The sequence below is a fragment of the Chrysemys picta genome, unplaced genomic scaffold (genome assembly GCF_011386835.1).
Source record: "Chrysemys picta bellii isolate R12L10 unplaced genomic scaffold, ASM1138683v2 scaf2292, whole genome shotgun sequence".
NCBI lineage: Eukaryota > Metazoa > Chordata > Testudines > Emydidae > Chrysemys > Chrysemys picta.
Genome location: NW_027054995.1, coordinates 1 through 7639, shown reverse-complemented (window position 1 = coordinate 7639; position 7639 = coordinate 1). Strand labels below are relative to the sequence as shown.

Sequence of the window (7639 nt, the reverse complement as noted above, 5' to 3'; positions counted from 1 at the left end):
CCCTGCCAACTATGGAGTTTTCCATGATAGCTTTAGCTTCCCTTATCGATTTCTACATCTCATAGCTTCCAATGTATATCGATTGCTACTGAATTCCCCTCTTTCCATTTGTTGTACTTTTTTTTTTTATTTCTAATTGCTGCCTGCACTGCCCCACTGCACCAGGACGGGCTTTTGGCCAAAGTTCTAGGGCAGTGGAACACCTAACTCCTTAAGGCTCCTTTGTAATTTTCATCCTTCATTGGCTTTCTAGGACACATTGAGCTCCAGCTGGATGGAGGGGACAATGCCTGCTCAGGACGTGTGGAAGTAAGACATGGAGACACCTGGGCTACAATCTGTGATGCACACTTTGATCTCAAAGCTGCCAGTGTTATCTGTAATGGACTACAGTGTGGAACAGCTCTATCTATCCCAGGAGGAGCTCACTTCGGAGAAGGACATGGACCAATCTGGCCTGAGGAATTCCATTGTGTAGGGAATGAGTCACACCATGTGTACTGTCCCAGGAAATCACATGGGAGTCAGACTTGCTCACATGCAAATGATGCCAGTGCCATATGCTCACGTAAGAATTTGGCACAATGTCTCTAAAATCCCAGGGTTGTGTATTCTAGTGCAGCAATAAAACGATCTCACTCTGTAGGGAGCTGGGATAATAGAGCTGCTATCGGCTTCTAGTAAAACCTCAACAATCCAATATAATGGGGATGGGCTCAATCCCCTTGACTTTCCTTTTCTTTGTTATTTAATATAAAATAGCTCCAAGCCTCCCTCTTTAAACCCCTTCTCCCTTCTCCCCTGGGTACACAGGATTCCGGCTGGTGAACGGCAGCACAGCGTGCTCAGGGAGGGTGGAGATCCAGGTTCTTGGTGCCTGGGGAACCCTCTGTGACTCACGCTGGGATTTACCAGATGCCAACGTTCTCTGTCATCAGCTCGACTGCGGATTCGCTGAATCAGTCCCAGGAGAAGCGTATTTTGGGAAAGGAACCGGCTCTGTCTGGACAGACACATATCACTGCAAAGGGACTGAACCCCATTTGAGCCATTGCCCTGTTACTGCCCTGGGGGCCTCTCAGTGCTCACACGACAATGATGCCAGTGTGATTTGCTCAGGTAAGTGCAGGAGAGATGCTGGATTAATGACACCAGCCCCTCAGTGTGTGACACTGCCCCCAGAGCAGGGGAACCTCAGGACACAGCAAGGGGAGGGGGAGCTAGATCCTAAAGCACGTATAATACTAGTAAATGTATTAAAGATAAAATTTAAGTAAATAATATTATCACAAAAGAATAGTTGTGACCTGGGAAAGCCCTGGATTCTCCAGTAAAAACATCAGCAACTCTGTCCTTACACAGGGCAGAGGAGCAGGGGCAGCACTTTGTCCTTCGGGTTACATAAATGTCACCAATTCCTCGTCCCCAGCCTTCTCCAATAATAATTAGAGGAGGAGCTGGTAGTGACTCCCAAAATGGAGGTTGGTTCACACTTTCTATTATAAAATATTCTCGGCACCTTCTTGAGAAGCTCTCGCACCTTCCTTGATTGCTGGAAGCTTTGCCTTCTCTAGTGCAGTGAGATGCCTTCCAGGTTTGGCTGAATTATAAACTGCTGAAAATCACCATTTCCCTTCTCCTGAGGATATTTTTGGTAGCACACTACAGAGAAAGTAGTGCTTTCACTCACTTAGCTTTTTTTACTTTTTTCACACCTTTCCAATTGAAAAAACTCTAAAAATCCCTCCACCCCCACCCCGGCTTTCTTACTTTCTTTTTCTAACTTTTTACAGTGGAAGAAAAGATTAGCAGGGGATTGGACTAATGACCACATGAGGTCTCTTCTAATCATAATATTCTGATTGTATGAAAAAATAGAAAGGGGGAGGAAGTGGCAAACCTGTAAATCCAAAAACTGGAAAAGAAAATTGAATGTTTCATTTCCCAAACGTTGAAATTAATCAACATTTTAGTTAGAGTCTAAACAAAAGTTCTCATTCCATTTCCACATGCCAATATCATGGATCTGTTTAAAAATTGAAATATTGCATTTGAAATACTTCACAGGAAAAATTTTGAGTTGTTGACCCGCTCTAATATTTACCTTTTATAAAAAAAAAAATAAACAGCATTATTTAGTTCATTTAGTCAAAGCCAAAGGCACAAGATTTAGAAAAAAACAGAATTAAGGTTACCTATATAATGTTAATTCAGTCCCCCACCCTCCCTTCTGCATATACATTATGATACAGTCTAATTGCATGCATACGTCCTATTATTCTTACCTGCCCCCAGTATCAGAGTGCACCACAAACATTAATGAATTTGTCTTCATAACACCCCAGGAGATAGCAGTCTCTTATGATGCCCATTTCAAAAGTGACTTAGGCACTTAGAAGCCCAAGAATAACATTTTCAAAAATGCCTAAGTGACTTAGAGACTTAAATCCTATTTTCTCAAGTAACGTAGGAGCCCAAGAACCATGCAGACTTCCCCCTCTTGCTGCCTAAGTCACTTCTGAAAATAGCACTTAGGCTCCTACATCATTTAGCTGCTTTTGAAAATTTTACTTACAATGATTAAAGCCAAAATTCCAAACTCGCTACTTATTTGGGGTGATTGGGCAGCAACCTGAGACCCTCAGGGCATGATACTCCAGAATACTCACCATTTCTGAAGAGTTTTATGTGTTCAAAGTTCTCTACAGACATTAATAAACCCTCACCAAACTCCAGGGAGCAGGTGGGTAAGTATTATTATTAGCTCCATTTTACAAATGGTGAAACTGAGAGAGATAAGCAAACTGACTTGACCAAGACCACCCAGTGACTCAGCAGCAGAGACAGGATAAAACAAAGTGTTTTGACTCGCAGCCCTGTGCTCGTTCCACCCGATCCCACTGCCTGACTGCAGAAGAGCTGAGCATCCACATTTTGTCTTGACCCTAGCAGCAGTTGTGAGTGCTCAGTACTTCCGCAAATCAGACCCCATAAAAATTGGATTAAGAGACCTGCTCAGCATCACCTGTGAAGTCTGTAGCAGAGGCAGGAACAGAACTGAGCTCTACTGAATGACAGTCACTGCTCTTCACAAGATCATCCTAGTTCTTCCTACGCTCCCCTTCTTGTTCTCTTCAGGCCTTCCAGTTTCTAAAGTGAATGAGGCAGGGGTCATACAGGCACAGCCTGATGCTGCACAACCCCGACTTATCCATCCTGGACACTGAAAGTGGCCAGGGCCCTGCAGGAAAATAATTCACTAGAAAACTTAATTTTAATGACGAGCCAATCTGGTTCCCTTGTGACTAAATGGGGCCCGTCTCTTGAGTCTATAGATCCGCAGTTTTAAGACCCAAAGAGGCCACTGTGATCATCTGCTTCTCCCCTCACCAAAGGGACCCTTCCTGCTTAATAAAGTTCCAGCTCCCCTCTCTGACCCATCTTCAAATCCATATACAGAATCTCCATAGGGCTTCTTGACTGGCTGGAACTGGGGTCCTTACAGAGAAACCTACTTCAGAAGCCCTGGATTTCAACCTTCTTCCTAATAATGTACTGTAGCTTCCAGGACTATCTCCCACAGAGCCCAGAGTCACTGGTGCCATTACACACCATAACTAAGCCTATAGGGCCCTGCCCAGCACTCACAACAGAGGTCTACTCTCCTCTTCACAGCTGATACCTTTATACCTTGGGGGCAATTCACCTCACAGTTTTCCTGCTTCTCACAGATGCTGCTACCTGCATTCCTAACTGAATTCCCTGCAGCCTGCCCTGCCCCTCTTAACTAGCTACCCAGCCCATACCCTGGTTCTCGAAGGGAACTCCTCAGCACATGAAGATGCTGATTTCTCCCCACAGTAGCTGGAAGGAGAATCCTTTCTAAGGAAAAACACCTGGTCCCTTCCGTACGAGCTCCATCTGCCATGATCCCATCTGGCCTTCCTGAGGGGCTGTGGTACCCAGTTATATCCATGAGCCTACCTGGAAAGCCCCAAATCTACTCTCTACCCCAGGGGTCGGCAACGTTCAGCACGCAGCTCGCCAGGGTAAGCACCCTGGCGGGCCGGGCCAGTTTTATTTATCTGCTGTCGTGGCAGGTTTGTCCGATCGCGGCCCCCACTGGCCGCGGTTCGCCCATCCCGGGCCAATGGGGGTGGGGAGAAGCGGTGCGGGCGAGGGATGTGCTGGCCGCGGCTTCTTGCCACCCCCATTGGCCCGGGATGGCGAACCGCGGCCAGTGGGGGCATCACAATATTCACCAACAGAGAACGTCCCCTTCCCCTCCCCACACACAGCCTGCTTAGTGTGGTGTGAATTGATCAGCTGGAATCTCACGTTGGGCTCATAGATAAACGCGGGGGGAGGGATAGCTCAGTGGTTTGAGCATTGGCCTGCTAAACCCAGGGTTGTGAGTTCAATCCTTGAGGGGGCCACTTGGGGATCTGGGGCAAAATCAGTACTTGGTCCTGCTAGTGAAGGCAGGGGGCTGGACTCGATGACCTTTCAAGGTCCCTTCCAGTTCTAGGAGATGGGATATCTCCATTAAATTATAACACCACACTTCAGGGGACAGCTCCAGTCAGAACCACCAGTGCCAGGAACTATCTCACACTGGGAGCTCCTGCACTGGACCCAGGTGAACCAAGAAAGTTGCCACCTACTGAGCAAAGATCAGAGGGAACTAAGGGAATTTACCAATAATAACCTGTTCCTGACCATCATGAGCCCTGCTCTTCCATTGGCCAAACTCCCTCAAAGCAAACTTGCCTAAATCATTCACAACCCACCTGCTAAGTGCTTGTGCAGACACCATTCACTGGCTTCCAGGCATTTAAGCCTGGATAAAGTGACTACAAACCTCAGCAGCCATTCCACCACCACACACAGAGACTATTTTCCCAATCAGTAATCTGCAGGAATTCTCTCGCTCACTCATTTACAGGGTCTGCTGGCAAGTCCCTCTGGCAAACTCAGCGTGTTACAACAATCCTTATATCAGCTTCACTTAGAGATTCAAAAGAGAAAGTTTCTTCTGACAGAGGTTGTTCCATTTAACACTGTGACACACTCTGATCACTGGGTGATAACCTTCTTCTTTAGAAACAGTCCATAATTTCATGCACACTCTGTATTATTTCTAGTGTATAACAGGGAGTGTTATTCAGTGTAGTTCCCATCTCTCCTGAGCCCAGGTCGTTCTGAATCACTCAGACTGCTGAATGGAGAGAGCCGGTGTGATGGGAGAGTAGAGATTTCCCTCCGTGGTGTGTGGAGCAGAGTGCTGGATGACCAGTGGGACATGAATGATGCCAGCGTGGTGTGCAGGGAGCTCCAGTGCGGAGTCGCGGAGAAAGCTTTTAACCCCCCTAAGTCTGAGCAAGGATCAGGCCCCGTGGGGCTGAGAAGGGTCCAGTGTGCAGGAAATGAGACTCGTCTGACTCTCTGTGACAACTCCACGTCTGAGTCAGCCCAGGCAGGAATCGCTGCAGATGTCGGTGTCGTTTGTTCAGGTGATTCATTTCCAGATCTCACAAACATTCTCTGTTCAGTAGGAAAATACATATTAACAGCTGGGATCTATCCCCACAGGGAGCAGGCGGATCAGACTGGTGAATGGGACAGGTCGCTGTGCTGGGAGAGTGGAGATTTATTACAGCGGCAGCTGGGGGACAGTCTGTGATGATTTCTGGGACCTACCAGACTCCAGTGTCGTCTGCAAACAACTGGGATGTGGACATGCCATCAATGCAACTGTCTCTGCTCATTATGGGCAAGGATTCGGGCAGATCTGGCTGGATGATGTGAACTGCTCGGGGAATGAATTCGATCTCTGGGCGTGTCCTTCCAGGGGCTGGGGCCAGCACAACTGCAGACACAAAGAGGACGCGGGAGTTCTCTGCTCAGGTCTGTTTTGTGAATGCTCTCGTGAGCTGTGTTATTAGGTGATTTAATGGAGAGGGCAGATGTTTAAGGAGATTGCTGAGAATGATACTTTCCCTGGCTGTCTCTGCCTCCCTTTCCCTTGTGTTACTACCTACCAGGGTCACCATTAGAAAGTCCTCAGCTCCCACCAGAGATATTGGAGATATTGCAAGATTTCCCTAATGTTAGAATGCTGTGTCTCAGGTATCTGAAGGAGACTGTATCATGGAAAGCAATGACTGAAAAAGGATGTAGGGTCCTAGTGGAGAAATAACTGAACATTAGCTCCCAGTGCCCTGTGTGGTAAAATGGGGTAATGCGAACCTTGGATGTGTAAACAGAGGAGCAGAGAGTAGGAGTGGGGACTAAATTTTACTATTGTGTGTGGCACTGGTGAGACAGATACTGGAATACTGTGTCCAATTCTGATGTCCACAAAAATTGGAAAGGGAGCAGAGATGAGCCACAAAAGTGATGTGATGGCTTGAATAAAAGCCTTAGGGTGAGAGATTTCAGATGCTGAATCTGTTTAGTTTATCAAAATGATCAAGAGGTGACTTGATTACAGTGCATAAGTTCCTTCACAAGGAGAACATACACTTACTAAAGGGCTCTTTAATCTAATGGAGAAAGGCAGAACAAGAGTCAGTGGCTGGAAGCTGAAACCAGACAAATTCACATCAGAAATAAGGCCCAGGTTTTTAACAGGGAGGGTGATTAACCATCAGAACAAACTACCAGGGAAATGGTGCATTCTGCATCTCTTGAAGTCTTCCTGTCTAGACCGGATGCCTTTCTGGAAGCTATACGTCTATGCAGCTGTTTTACAGAAGGTCAAACTATTTGATCTCATGATCCCTGTCACGCTGTCTGGAGTGGCTCACGGCTCTGAGTGCCCACCTCCGGGAGAATGATGAGAAACAAGGCAATACCCCAAACTGGTGGTGCGTTCGACAAGTCGATATCACCAAGTCAGTAACAGATGTGAACTCCTGAACCAATGTTCCTTCTAATTTTTTACATCCATGTGCAGAATGAATTTTGTTATGTGCACTAGTATAGAGGTGATGTGTGGCAGGGGTGGGGCCGAGGGGTTCGGAGTGTGGGAGGCAGCTCAGGGCTGGTGCACAGGGTGGTGGTGCACAGGGTGAGGGCTCTGGCTGGGGATGCAGGCTTTGGGGTGGGGCCAGGGATGAAGGGTTTGGGGTGGGGCCAGGGATGAAGGGTTTGGGGTTGTGAGGGGGCTCAGGGCTGGGGCAGAGGGTTATAGTGTGGGGGCTGAGGGCTCTGGTTAGGGGTGAGGGCTCTGGGGTGGGCCCGGAGATGAGGGGCTCAGGGTGCAGGAGGGGGCTTAGGGTGTGGGAATAGAGTTGGAGTATGTGGTGGGTGAGGGCTCTGGCTGGGGATATGGGCTATGGGGTGGGGCCATGGATGAAGGGTTTGGGGTGCAGGCTGCCCTGGGGCTCTGGTGGGAAGAGAGGACTCCCCCCAGCCTTCTCCTGCTGCAGCAGCTTGTGGCCAGGGGAAAGGCACCTCTTTCCCCGCTGCGGCAGCTCCAGTATCAGGAGAGAGGAACCTCTCCAGGGCTGGGGCCAGGGGAGAGGTGCCTGTCCCCGGCTGCAGCAGCTTCAGGGCTGGGGAAGTGATGCCAGTAGCGTAGCTAGTGGGGTGCAGGGGAAGCAGACGCTTCCCCTCACCACATTTTCCAAAAGAG

At 48.2% G+C, this 7639-nt stretch overlaps 1 long non-coding RNA gene across 1 annotated transcript; it reads left to right on the top strand.

Annotated features, from left to right (window-relative positions):
* Nucleotides 1-816: 816 nt before the first annotated feature.
* Nucleotides 817-6644, top strand: LOC135980227 (uncharacterized). Its single transcript, XR_010597400.1, has 3 exons — nucleotides 817-1119; nucleotides 5196-5513; nucleotides 5593-6644. It is a non-coding gene; the product is annotated as an uncharacterized LOC135980227 (long non-coding RNA).
* Nucleotides 6645-7639: the final 995 nt, after the last annotated feature.